Here is a 14,793-nt window from a genome sequence, read left to right on the forward strand (position 1 = left end):
CAACATAAGAAACACTCAAACATCTAATCCTGCTCCTTCTCATAAATTCTACGATACCATGGATCAGGAGAAATATACTTTACTTCCTGTTCCACTTAACTACTACCCCCATCATTCCCCCAAGATGGAAGATCCTCCCTTAGAAAAAGGAAGAGGGGGCGCCTGGGTGCCTTGGTGGGTTAAGTCTCTGCCTTTGGCTCAGGTCATGATCTCAGGGTCCTGAGATCGAGCCCTGCATTGGGCTCTCTGCTGAGCAGGAAGCCTGCTTCCCTCTCTGTCTCTGCCTGCCTCTCTGCCTACATGTGATCTCTCTGAATCAAATAAAATCTTAAAAAAAAAAAAATCTGTTTAAAAAAAAGATAATTAAGAGAACTTTAAAAGCTTGGGGGAAAAAACCCTATAATTATTATCCTTAAAGAGGTTAAGACAAAAATCAAAGCCACTGCCATGAAAAAGCAGCAATCCAAATGCTCTTAAAATAAAAATATAGCAGCTGTTAAAAAAAAAAAGTAGAAAATATTAAGAAATTCTCCCCAAACATTAAGAGGATATAGCAAAAAGTGGTTGATAGAAGACAAAAACAGGAAACTCAACATCTGACTACTAATCATTTCAGGAAAAAGGAATAGAAAAAAAAATGTAAAGGGAAAAAAGTATTGACACATTGATATAAGAAAATATCTCAGAAATTTTTTCAAAGAGAGAAAAGGCCACATACAAAGAACAAAAATTAAAATAACACCTGAATGCTCCAGTGGAATACTGCAAGCTTAAAGTCAATGAAGCAACACAAAAAATTCCAAGGAAAAGTTTTTACTTAATAATTCTATACCCAATAAATAAATAAAATCTTAAAAAATAATAATAATTCTATACCCAAACTGTCAATTGGTGAAGGCAAAAATTTTAGAAAGAGAAACCTGAAACTTTATAATATACTAAAATTTTCTCAGGAAGCTACTAGAAGTTATGTTCTATACACACACACACGTGTGCACGTGCACACACAGACACACACACACACAGGAAAACAATAAAAAGGAAGACATCAAGTAGCAATCATTCCAACTATTTAGGAAGCCCCTGCAAGGCAACTGTGTAGTGGCCGTAAGGAATAAAGAGAAAAATATTAACAACTTCAAGACAAAAAGAAAATGCTGATTAACTGGGCATTTTTTTTAAAGATTTTATTTATTTATTTGACAGAGAAAGAGTTTCACAAGCAGGCAGAAAGGCCGGCAGAGAGGCAAGGGGTGGGGACAGAGAACAGGCTGAGCAGAAAGAGATTCTAACCTGAGCTGAAGGCAGAGGCTTAACCCACTGAGTCATCCAGGCACCCCTAACTGGACATTTTTTAAACACCAGTGACAGAAATATGGTGGATCTGATGAAGCCATTGAGGTTTTAAAAATAAGTTTAACAAAAATGATGTAAGTACAAACAAAGCAACTAATAACAAAGATCTATGTGAAAGAAAATGGAATCTGAGTGCACTTCTGGCCTTCTGGTGAATATTTAGAGAGTCATAATGTAAAGATGGTTTATTAAAAGAACAAAAAGTTGTGATATTGAAAGAACTGAAGAGGTAAGGTAGGTAGAGGTATAAAGGAACTAAAACCTCATATTAGTAACTGGAAGTCAACTGATCATATACAAGTGATAAATCAAGCAATAACAACATTAATACACTGAAGTGTGTGGATAAATACTAGAAGAAACAACTAAACGAACTCCGCTAAATGAATGCTAAGTGACTGACTCTGGGTTACAGGTCCAGGAATAGGAAAGGGCAGGGGAGGGAACCACTGATTTTCATTATGTATTTTTTCATACAATTTGAGTTTATAAATTATAAACCTGTATTTAAAAAAAAAAAATTGTGTTGTTTTAAAGCCAAAGAGTTTGGTAAATTTCAAACCCTCAGAAAGAGGAAAAAAATCTAGTGAGAAGACATTTTTGTTTTAGTATTTCCAATAAGTCACGGGGAATGAGAAAGCTCAGAGTTCACCAACTGGCCACTAGACCTCTCTACATTACTATTCCGTAGACCTTAAAAAAGACACACACACACACACACACACACCCCTATGCTCCTCCCAGATCTGTATCCTCCCTCCTTCACCCTCAAATTTCGTAGATCCTAGTCCCAAATATTTCCAAAATCTGAGACATGACCTCTTCCAATGCTTTATTTATTCAGGTCATCATCTCTTGTCTGGACTACAACAATTACAACCCCCTAACTCGTCTCCAGGCTTCCATTCATGATCCTTTCCAAGCTAAATTAACAAAATAAGACATATTTGCCAAGGTAGCTCCCCTAATACCCTTCAGTTATTCCTATTCCTACAGAAGAAAGTCCTGCCCCTAACATGGCATGTCCCTCACTACACACCTTTCTATCTGTGTTTAATTTGCACCACTCGATCTGCATACCCTGTGTTCCAACAATGTCAGCTCTGGGTATAAGGCACAGAATACCCCCTCTGCAAAGGAAGTTTCTTTGAACCCAGTCCCACCTCCTCAATCCTCCTGATAAACTTATTTTTTCTTAATATTTATTTATTTGAAAGAGAGAGAGTGGGACAGTGCAGAGTGGGTCAGAGGGAGACAGAAACCCCAGGAGACTCTGCACAGAGCTGGACGTAGGGCCCAATCCCACAACCCCACAGTCGTGACCAGAACTGAAACTAAGAGCCTGAGGCCCGACCCACTGCGCCACCCAAGGGCCCCTCTTCTGAAAAGCTTTCATTCATTTTCATAAAAAGATTCTCTTTTTCCTCTACCATGTACTTACACAGCTTTACTACAGCACTTAATCATATCATAATTATCTCTCATCATCTCCTACACTAAACTCTGTCTCATCACCAGAGTCTAAAATACTACCCTGGCATACAGAAGACCCTAAATAAATATCTATGGGATAAAATACCATTCAGATGTCTGGTCAGCACAACTGCATCTACAAATTATGGGATCTATAACTCTATCTATAGAGATTAATAGCCAAATGACTATAAAAGTAGGAAGAAAAACAGAAGGCCAGTTTGTCCTGCTAAGAAGTGTTACAAAAGGCTATCCACAATAATTTTTATATAGTATTTAACAGTTTACCATGTGATTACATATTGTCTACAGCTCAGAGTTACAGTTTAAAGAAGAAATAAGCAGCATTCATTCCTTTAGGGATTTGGGATTGGGCCTTATATAAACAATACTATGGCTTTCTCTTAAAGCTTCACTGACGTCACTTTGTACAATAACGTGTCAAAAAACAGCAAGACAAGATTCCCAATGAGACCCTGAAATTCAGCCCATTAATCAATATCATAGTGTCACTTACTGCAGCACAACTCCACTAAGCTGGAAGGCAAGAAGATACCAAACCACCACAGATGCTACGAACAGTGCATATTTTAAGACCTGAATGCATTAACTGATACACTTGTAAAAGGATCAGCCAATCTGGAAACTGGCAGATGTAAAGGGCAGGATTTACCAAAATCAGTTAACACTTTCATTTAATTCAAAAGTCAACTTTAACACCTTTTTTAATCATTAATTTTAAAAAACAGAATAATTTCATGGAATTCAAATCCCATTTAAAATCCCATGAAACTTTTCTTCATCTGAAGAAGAGAAACTTTTGGTGCACTGGGTCAATAATTTTCGGGAGATCATAGCACAGTATCAGTTAATGCAAGATCCCCCCCCCCCAAACACACACACCCTCCCTGTCTCGATCCACTCATTGCCCTTTATCCTCATACCCTAGTCCCACCTGCCTCCATCCTCAATACACCGTGACAGGAAACCATCTATTCTGTTTAATATATTTGCAATATGAGCAGCTGTAACATGTGCTACATCTGAGCAAAAGCTTTAAAAGCCATTTAGTGCTTCTGTCCACTCTCTTCTGTTTGCCTCTGCCAAGAGTGACAGGACCCTGAAAAGAGCTGCTCTTGAGAATGAGATGACACGTGAAAAGCCACAAGCAACTGTCAGCCACGAATATAACATGAACAAGAGTAAACCTATGTTGTTCCATAAGCTCCTGAGATTTGGGGGTTATTTGGGGGTTACCATCATAGAAAGCTAACCAATGCAGAATGGAAAGCTGAGCTAATTACACTTCCCAAATTAGATTCCACCAATGAGACACATTTGAGTGGAATTTGGAAGGTCAAAGTGAGACAAAGCATATTATTATGGCTTATGATTCTGCCAAGTAAAGTTAAAAAACTTCAAGCACCAGTGTCTAGTGATCCACTTCAGAGGTGAGCGACGCATCCTGACACAGGATGGTGGTGGCGCAGCCTGCCCTCAGCTTGAATGGAGCCACCTCACCGACTTCTACACCTCCAACCTTTCAACAATGTTTAGAGGACCTAATTTCCAGTATTAAATATCTTCTTGCTTTGGGTATCTAGAGTGATTTCTTGCACTGAACTATAATCAATAAAATACTGAAGTAGTGACAGGGCACATTCTCTAAAGCCAGGAAGCTGGCTTTGGTTTACCAATCCAGTTGCATTGAGAGGCAATGATGGCAGTGCCAACATCAGATAACACAATGCAACAGTACACGGCAGGAAGCAGCAAAGAGGTACCCAAATTATCACCTGCACTGACCCAGAATCAAGTTCTTCCTGAGGACACAACATGGCAGACTGTTCTGAAGCAACATGGCAGTTAGGATGGAAATGAGAAACAAAGACTATGAAGGGCTGTCTGATTCTGTTAACAGGTGAAAACTTTGAGAAAATGACTAGCTCACTGAACAAAGACTAAAGAGCATCCATGACTGCCATTAAAAGAATCTCTTAGGAGCACTGAGGTGGCTCAGTGGGTTAAAGCCTCTGCCTTCGGCTCAGGTCACGATCCCAAGGTTCTGGGATCGAGCCCTGCGTCAAGCTCTCTGCTCGGTGGAAAGCCTGCTTCCCCTCCTCTCTCTCTCTCTGCCTATTTGTGATCTCTCTCTCTCTGTCAAATAAATAAATGAATCTTTTTTAAAAAATTTTTAAAAATAAAAATAAAAATAATCTCTTAGTTCTTATAGGCACAGGGTTGACATAGCCCAAAAATGAGAAAGAGAATGATTGTGCAAGTTAAACAATTACCATACTAAAATAATTCAAAGCTTAGATAAATCTTTTAACTGAAAGGATACTGACTGTAGAACAGTAGGACCTTGAGACCTGAAATGGGACCAGCTTGGTGGAGTCTGATCATCTGGGAACCCTGACCTCACAAAAGTCACTGAGCTTTCCCTGCCTAAGAAGTACCCTTCCTCCACAACATGACGCTAATCTTTACCTAAGTAAAGACTCTGTGAAAATATCTCCTCATGCCTTACCTGCAAGCAGCCCTCACTGACCCTAAACTTCCAAGCAAATCAGATTTCCTAGGATAACAAGTACCAAATTTAAACCAACAGGAGTCAGCTTACATTCCAAAAAAACTAGAGACTTCAGAAGACTTTAAGACTTCAAAGACTTTAACACCTTGTCGACAAAAACCTAGAGAATGCAGGTAGGATCAGATTCTAGGGTTACTGAGTAAGAACGAAACAACTTTAGATAAGACTTATCAAAAGGAATATACTTACTAAAGATTATTTACTGTACTACCTCAAGGAACTAGATATGGTTGTAACAGTTTGCTCAGTTAACTGACTGAAACCTGGACTCAATGAGAGCCAACATTAAAAACAGCTGGAACTCGGGGCGCCTGGGTAGCTCAGTGGGTTAAAGCCTCTGCCTTCGGCTCAGGTCATGATCCCAGGGTCCTGGGATCGAGCCCCACATCGGGCTCTCTGCTCCTCGGGGATCCTGCTTCCTCCTCTCTCTGCATGCCTCTCTGCCTACTTGTGATCTTTGTCTGTCAAATAAATAAATAAAATCTTTTAAAAGCAACAACAACAACAGCTAGAACTCCTGCTGAATAAAAGCAAGAGTAACAGAGAAGAAAATGTATCAAGGAAGACACAGCAATGGAAAGTAACTCAACTGAGGCTCAGGGAGAGGGGAAAAAAACTGAAAAAGATAATGAACAGAACCTTAGTGATTTAGGGTACAATAATAAGTGGTCTAACACATTAGTAACCAAGAGGTGAGTGGTAAAGTTTTTTTTTAAATTATATATAATTGCAGTATTGTTACAATTACATAATTATGATTATGTATTGATGTAATTATACAACATTAACTATAATTAAGTATATATATGATGAACAATAATGCTCTAAATTTGACAAATTCTAAAAACTTACAAATCCAAGGAGGACTGTACTGTAAGAAATATCAATGTACGTTCTCAAGACAGAAGAAAAATAAGAGGTGAAAACTCCGGTCTAAACAAAGGAATAAAAAGTTACAGAAACAGTAACTCTGAGTAAACAAAAAAAGAATTATTTTCCAGTTTTTGATTACGTAAGACAAATTTCACACATGATTCCATCCATATGAATATCCAGAATAGGTGTATCCATAGGGACAGAAAGCAAGTTGCTGGACGCCAGAGGCAGGGGGAGGCAGGAATAGAGAGTAACTGCTTAACAGGTACCAGATGTTATTTTAAGGTGATGAAAATGCTTTAGAACCAGATAAAGGGATTGTTGCACAACACTGAATGTACTAAATGCCACCAAATGGTTCACTTTAAAATGATGAATTTTATGTTACATGAATTTCACCTCAATTTTTTTAAAGATAAATGGATATTTCAAACAAAGCTAATAACTGTATATTTGATGCTTGTTATACTTAGAAGTACCATTATGACAATGGCAATGCAGCATAAAGGACAGGAGGGAGGAATGAAGTATACTGACATAAGATTGTTACATTATATGTGAAGTGGTCAATACTTGAAAGTACATTGTGATGCGCTTAATTTTCATATCGTAAATACTAAAATAAGCACTAAAAAGAAAAAAAAAGGGGGGGGCATGCTAATAAGCCAAACTGAAGACAAACATGAATCATAAAAAATAATCAAAAAGAAGATGGGAAAAGAGGAAATTTAAGAAAAAGAAAAGAGCAGAAAGGACAAAGACAAAACAAATCAGAAGACAGTAGATTTAAACCCTACCACGTTGTTAATTACATTAAATGCAAATGGTCCAAATGCTCCAGTTAAAAGGCAGAGATTGGGACACGTGAATGGCTGAGCTGGTTAAGCATTCAACTCTTGATTTCGGCTCAGGTCATGATCTCAGGGTCATGGCATTAAACTCCAGGTCAGGCTCCATACTATGTATGGAGCCTGCTGGAGATTTCCTCTCTCCCTCTGCCTCTGCCCCTCCCCCAACTCGCGTGCATGCTTGCATGCTCTCTCAAAATGAATATAATCTTAAAAAAAAAAAAAAAAAAGAAAGAAAGAAAGAAAGAGCAAAGGTGGGGTGCCTGGGTGTCTCAGTCATTAAACATCTGCCTTCAGCTTGGGTCATGATCCCAGAGTCCTGGGATTGAGCCCTGCATTGGGCTCCCTGCTCAGCAAAAAGCCTGCTTCTCCCTCTCTCACTCCCCCTGCTTATGTCCTCTCTCTCGCTGTGTCTCTCTCTGTCAAATAAAAAATAAAATCCTTAAAAATAAATAAATAAATGGCAGAGGTTGTCAGACTAGACTTAGAAAAGCAAAACAAAATCATATACTGTATACAAGAAATACACTTTAAATACACAGATACATTAAAATAAAATAGGAAAAGATGTATTATGCAAATAATAAAACAAGGATGTTTTATTAAAAAAAAAAAAAAAGCAGCCTTCAGAGTAAGGACTATTACCAAAGATGAATAAAGATATTCTACAATGATCAAGCAACCAATTCATTAAGAAGACAGAACAATCCTAAATATGATACACCAACAGATTAATGGACTTTAGACCCCCCACATATATGGTCAGTTATTTTTCAACAAAGTTGCCAAAGTAGGAGCACCTGGGTGCTCTGTGGGTTAAGCCTCTGCCTTTGGCTCAGGTCATCATCTCAGGGTCCTGGGATCCAGCCCCACATCAGACACTCTGCTCAACAGGGAGCCTGCTTCCAACCTTTCTCTGCCTGCCTCTCTGCCTACTTGTGATCTCTGTCAAATAAATAAATAAGATCTTTAAAAAAAAAAAAAAGTGACTCAGTGAGGAAAGGATAATCTTTTCAATAAATGGTGCTGAAACAACTGGATATCCATATACAAGTTTAAAAAAAAAAAACTTCAATCCTTATTATACATATTATAATACTACACACAGGTTCAACTCATAACTTAGATCATAGACCTAAACATAAAAGCTAAAACCGTAAGATTTCTAAAATAAAATATAGGCAAAAAAATCATCCTAACTGTGAAGAAAGTATTTCTTAGGATAAAAAAAGTACAAACCATAGAAGAAAAACTGATGTCAGATTTCACCAAAACTTAAAACTTCCGTTCTTCACAAGACATTGTCACAGATACAACATTCACTATAAATATTATCCCACAGAATATGAATCTAAAACTACTGATGAAGCCTTGCAATAAGACAACCCAAAAAAAACTTAGATTTTCACAAACAAAATTACGTTAAAGGGCAATAAGCACATGAAAAAGCCAATAGCATGTGTAAAAGGGAAATGCAAAATAAAACCACAATTACTATTCTTCCTCTAAAGTGGCTAAAATTAAAACAAACCTTACAATACCAAGAATGGGAAATGTACCCGGTATAAATATCAGTGAGGGGGCGCCTGGGTGGCTCAGCAGCTTAAGCCTCTGCCTTCAGCTCAGGTCATGATCTCAGGGTCCTGGGATCGAGCCCCACATCAGGTTCTCTGCTCAGCAGGGAGCCTGCTTCCCCCTTTCTCTCAGCCTGTCTCTCTACCTGCTTGTGATTTCTCTCTCTCTGTCAAATAAAAAAAATCTTAAAAAATAATTAAATATCAGTAAGTATGTGGAGCACTGGAACTTTTATACATTCTGAATGGGAATGTACAATGATACAACTATTCTGAAAAACAGACTGGCAGTTTCTCATAAAGTAAAATATACAACCAATATAGGACCAAGCAATTCCACTTACAGGTATTTGTATGAAAACCTATGTCTACACAAAACCTACATGATGGTTCAAAACGGCTTTATTCATAACCGAGATTGGAGACAACCCAAATGATCACCAACATATGAACAGATAAACAATTTGTGGTATCCCCTCCAAAACAGAACTCTGCCCTAAAATGTAGTAATATGCAAGAACATGTAGGAATCTCAAAAACAAGGTGAAGAAGCCAAGCATAAAATAATATAGATGATACTATTTATCAGTAAAACCTAGTTAACAGAAAGCAGAGGGGCTAGGGGCAAGAGTACTAAAAGCAAAGCAACATAAAACATATCTCAGTGATGAACATGTTCTATTGATTGATTTAGTGGTTACTGTTGGAGAGAGTCTTCCTTGGGCTTCTTGCACTTCTACATGTCTTGCTGAGTGTGCTAAGATTGCAAGGCCCAGACCAATTGCTCTTGAACTTGAGCCATCCTATAGCTGGTAACCTTGAAAGATGAGGTAATGTCTTCCCCTAAACAAAGAGCAAGCTCGCTTACTACTTTCTATAAAAGCAGTGGATTCCCCACGTTCAATATTCTTCAGCTGCAACACAAACCCAATAAGGGAGCATCCATCTTGGCCATACTTTATTGCCTCTGGATACCTGGGGAAAGGGAAACCTATACAAATACACTTATTTTCAAACTATTTGCTGTGCCATGAATAACACATTTCTTTCTCTGATCCAGGAGTCTCCGTTTCTGCCAGCATCCAGTAGTAACAATAAAAGGCTAGCTTTTAGCTTGCTCAAATCCTAGATAAAATTTTATGCCTCAAATGGGTACAATTCATTGAATATAAATGGAGGAGAAAGGAGAAAAGGTATACGAGAAAGAAGGAAATGGACAAAAAGGAAAAAGAGGAAGGAGGACAATGAAAAGGACGAGGGAGGGAAGCAGAGGTTGAAACAACAGATATTCCTTAGTACGCAGAATGAATCAATCCAGCCTTATGCAGAATGTCTGAGTGCTTTACACACAATACACTTAAATTATTCTCCAAGAAGACCCTTTCTCAAGGAATTAAATGTATTGTTGAAGGATGTACTAATTTCCTTGAAAACTGCTATGGTGGCTGTCCTTTGTAGTTCTGGTTAAAGATGGTCAATACTGCCATTAAAAGGGGCTCCCTGATTTCAATGGGACAGTGGGTTCCCAGAGTGACAAAGGATAAGTAGAAGCCGTTAATCCTCAGATATAAAGTAGGCATGGTTATAAAAGGCAAGAGGACCAGATCTGTCAACAGAATGGTTTGGATCCCTGGTGGTGGCTAACCATGGTGTCCTACGGAAAAACAGTGGGCAATACACGTGATGAGAAGAAAAAAGGAAAACAAAAACAAAAACAAAAAACCTCTAGGTATATCAAACTGAGGCGTGCCGTAAGTGGCCACAATGTAAGAATTATGGCATGTCACGTAATACACAGACTGAGCTTGTTCAAAGACTTAGAGCGCCTCGAAAAAAAAGGAAACAGTGGGTTCCACTGAGTAAGAACCCTACAAAATTTCATCAAGAGAATACTTGGGAGTCTTCCTCCTAGCCTTTCCGAGAGAACATGCAGCTTTTCATAAGGAGATAGTGCATGTGGGAAACAGAATCACTCGGGCTTTTTAGGGGTTACTCAACACTGGCTCTAAGCCCATGCTAACCCTTAGGGACCAGAACATCACTGTGGTAAACCAGTCAGATCAACAGCTGTGAAGGCACATGGAGAAAGAAGTGTTTTGGCTTTGCTCCATCTTACAGTGGACCCAGTGACTCCATGGACCCACCCCGGGTTCCTGAACACAGTTAGTCTCCCTAAACTATGGAGTAAGGGTTTACAGCATAAGAAGGGCTAAGTGAGGGGGAGAAAGGGGGGGGGGGCAAGTAAAATGTCCTAGATGTGCTCTTTCCTAACAAAATAATAAATCCAAAGCAACTGTACATCTCTGTGGAAACTGGAGAGGATAATACCAACTCCAAAGACTTAAAAGATGGCAGGATGGGGACTGTCAGAAAGACATGCTGTTTCACTAGCCTACTGCAGCCAGTGCAGAAGACTTGGATCTTGGTGATTGTGGATTATAGTAAACCAAATTAAGTAGTGACTCCAACGGTAGTTGTTCCAGATAAACTCTCTATTGGGACAAATCAACACAATCCCTGGTACCTCATATGCATCCATCAAGCTAAGAAATGCTTTTTTTTTTTTTAACCTATTCCAAAAACATACCACTAGAAGCTGTTCTCATCTTACAGTCCAGAAACACACTTTGTGACTGTCATAGCTCAGGGCTTCGTCAACACTCCAGCTATCTCTCATTATTTAATCCACAGAGACTGTGGGCATCTAGACACCTCACAGGTCCATATATTGTTGGTTCAACCAACAAATCCTGTATCCCCACCCACACTTGGTGCCATCAGCTTTCTACTTTTTGCCAACCTAGCAGGTGGGAAAAGACATTACTACTCTCTTAACTTGCCTGTCTCTGATTACTTAATAATTGCAAATACCTCTTTCTATGCATGTTAAGATTTACTATTCTGCAACCTACTTATGAATAACCTTTGACTATTTTTCTAGAGGTTGCTGCCCTCTCCTGATGTGTAGTTCCTTGTCTGATCTACATATTAATCCCTTATCAATTTTGAGCACTGCAAATACCTTCTCTCATTCTTGTCTTTCACTGAATAAAAAGCTTTGATTTTTATATAATCAAAGTCATTAGTTTTTACTTTTATAAATTGTTGAAGCTTTGGAAGTCCTTCCTTATCTCTTAAAGAAAGAGCTTCTTTCAAGAATTCTTATGTCAATATTTTTTCTTACATTTAGGTCTTTTTAACTTATCCATAATCCATCCTATCTATAGCTAAGGTTTGTTTTTTTCCTCCACGTAGTGAGCCACTCTTCCCAACATGACTCCTTTCTCCAGTGATTTATGATGCCACCCTTAAGTTCCTGAACACATATGGGTAAGTCTCTCCTCTCTTATTTGTTCCGCAAGTCTACTTTTCTGCTCATGTACTTACACTATAGTTTTTATTACTATAGCCTTGAAACAGTATCTTAATTTCTGATAAACCAAGCTCCACCAACACAAATATTTAATACTGCTTTAGCTATTCACAAACTTTATCCCATTTGCCATACGAATTTTAGTTTGTAAGACCAACTGGAATTTTGATGGTAGTTTAATCAAATTTATAGATTAAAATGGAGAAAACTGACACTCATAATAATAAATATATCCCAAGAACATGGAAAGTTTCTCCTTAGATCCTCTTCTATTCTTTATTAAAGTTTTAAAGTTTTCTTCTTAAAATTTTTAAGTATGCTTGTGTTAATCCCTAGAGACTTTACAGTTTTGATGTTCTTATTTTTTACAATATTTACTTTTGATTACCTTTCCTAGTTGGTTATAGCTTATGTAGTAAATGCTACTAATTCTTATAGTTTGATCTTCAATCCAGTAACCATGCGAAACTCTTACTAGTTGTAATAGTTTCTCTGGATTCTAATGGTTCTTCTAGGTAAGTGGCAATATCTGCAAATAATTAGTTCTTACGCTTCCCTTCATATCCTTGTATTTCTTATTTTTTCCCTTTGTAATGTCAGCCAGGACTTTTTTTTACCATGTTAAAAAACAGTGATAGAGGGCATCATTGTTAGTAATCTTAAAATGAATGTATCTAAAATGAATGTATCTAAAATTTCTACATTAAGTATTATTATTTGCTGTAGGTTTTTGGTAATGACCTTAATCAGTTATCTCATATTCCAAACTTGCTAAGAGTTTTTATCATATATCGTTGTTGGATTTTATCAAATATTTTTATGGTATCAAGAGATTCAAGATTTTTCTCCTTGAGTCTCTTAAAGTGATAAATTACATTAATAGTAAACAGATGTTGAATCATATCCACATTCTTAAACTCCACGGATCACAATTTAACACAGACATGAAGGAGGATTTTCATACCTATGCTAATAACTGAAACAGATCTGTAACTTTCTCATACTGTCCTTATCTAGGTTTAAAATCAAGATTTCACTAACACTAACCTTATAAATTGAGCTAGCCATCTTTTTGTTTCCCTATTTCCCAGAACGACTTGTAAAAACAAATTATTATTTAAAATTCAATGCAACTCACCGATCTCGTTACAATTTCTGAAAGGGGAGGTCTTTACCATTTCAGTTTGTTAAATATTAAGCTCAAGTTATCCGTTTCTTCTGATACCAACTTTGTTCGTATTTTTCTAAGAATTTATACTTTTCATCTAGGCTCTCATATTAGCCTATAGTTCATAAAATTTTTTTTCATAAAATCCTTTTTAAAATTCTCATACTTGTAGTTATTTCCCATTTTCCCCTTAATTATATTTGCATCTTTTTTCTTGATCTTATCAGAAGCGTATCTTATTAATCCTCAAAGAACAATCTTTTGGTTCAGCAAATCTGTTGTTCCTAATTTCACTGGTTTCTGCTCTTAACTTGATGGTATTTTCTGAACTCTTCAAATGAACCGTGTAAGCACTAAAACAAGCTTTGGTCAGAATTTAGAAGAGTCAGCCAGCCACTGTGTTCAAAGCCTGGTTTCACTATACAGACTTCAGTACACAAACTATATTATTCTCACATATGCATGATACAAAAAAAAAAAAATTAGACCCGATTACCAATCATACCTACACATGAATATCCTTGAGGAAAGCTTTATATTGAAGGCAAATAAATTAGATTATGTGCTTGTCCCCACCAAAAAAAACAAAAGTGTAAGGCTGTAATTGTATATCTGAACCAAGGCAGATATTTCCTCCGCACAGCTAATTGGACAATTACTGGTACCGCTTGATAAAATTAGTAACTAGAAATGAAATCTCCAGTTGCTTTACCAGATGCTATTCAAAACCTGCAGTTATTAATAGGAGACTAAAATCTGGCTGCCATGGTCACTTTTCACCACTGCCACCACTTCCAAAAAAAAACCCACTCAAAGCAAAAGCATTTATTTTCCCTAGCTATAGAACCATACCTCCTGGTTAGGGGACAAAATTACAAAAGATTTTAGTCTTCAATCTTTCTGCTCGAAACTGAGCATTAAGGCAAGGCAGATCACTAACATAAAGTTCAATATTCAACATAATCTTGGACTTGGACACAGTAAATGGCTTATTATGAATGTAAGCTTTGAAAAGTTATTTTATACGTTATTGGCTTCAAAACGGGACGTCCCTCCCACCGCACTGGTGTTATCCAAGAAACAACTCATACATTTCTCTATCAGAACGCAGAACGTGCACACTTTAGAAGGGAAAGAACGAGGTGCAGATATTGGTCAACTTTCTAATTTCTGAGTTGGTTAACGCAGACAAGGTAAAAGCACAAGAACACAATTGCCAGATTCCAATCTGGTCACCAAAAAAAATAAATAAATAAATAAGACTCTCCCGAACGAAACTCAGACGGCCTTATTTTCTCCTCACGTTTGAGGCCGAAACTTTAAAGGGGGCACGGAGAAGAAAAGAGCTTCTGAACTTGGCGAGACAGCCGGCTGTGATAAAGATCGCATTTGGAAGAGAACTTGGGGCTGGGTGCGCCCCCGGCTGCTCCTCTAGGCCAGGTAACACAAGAAGCCAGGGCCGCTCCGGCGCTGGCCGCAGACACCGAACGAGGGGGGGGTGGGGAGGGAGGCGGGGAGGAGAGGAGAGACCC

General features: G+C 37.9%; 1 protein-coding gene across 1 annotated transcript in view; it reads right to left on the bottom strand.

The window, feature by feature from the left end:
* Positions 1-14,793, bottom strand: part of CACUL1 (CDK2 associated cullin domain 1) — a 70,017-nt gene that overhangs the window by 54,275 nt on the left and 949 nt on the right. The gene's annotated exons all lie outside the window — the stretch shown is intronic.

Source organism: Mustela nivalis (assembly GCF_964662115.1).
Source record: "Mustela nivalis genome assembly, chromosome: 2".
In the NCBI taxonomy this organism is placed as follows: Eukaryota; Metazoa; Chordata; class Mammalia; order Carnivora; family Mustelidae; genus Mustela; species Mustela nivalis.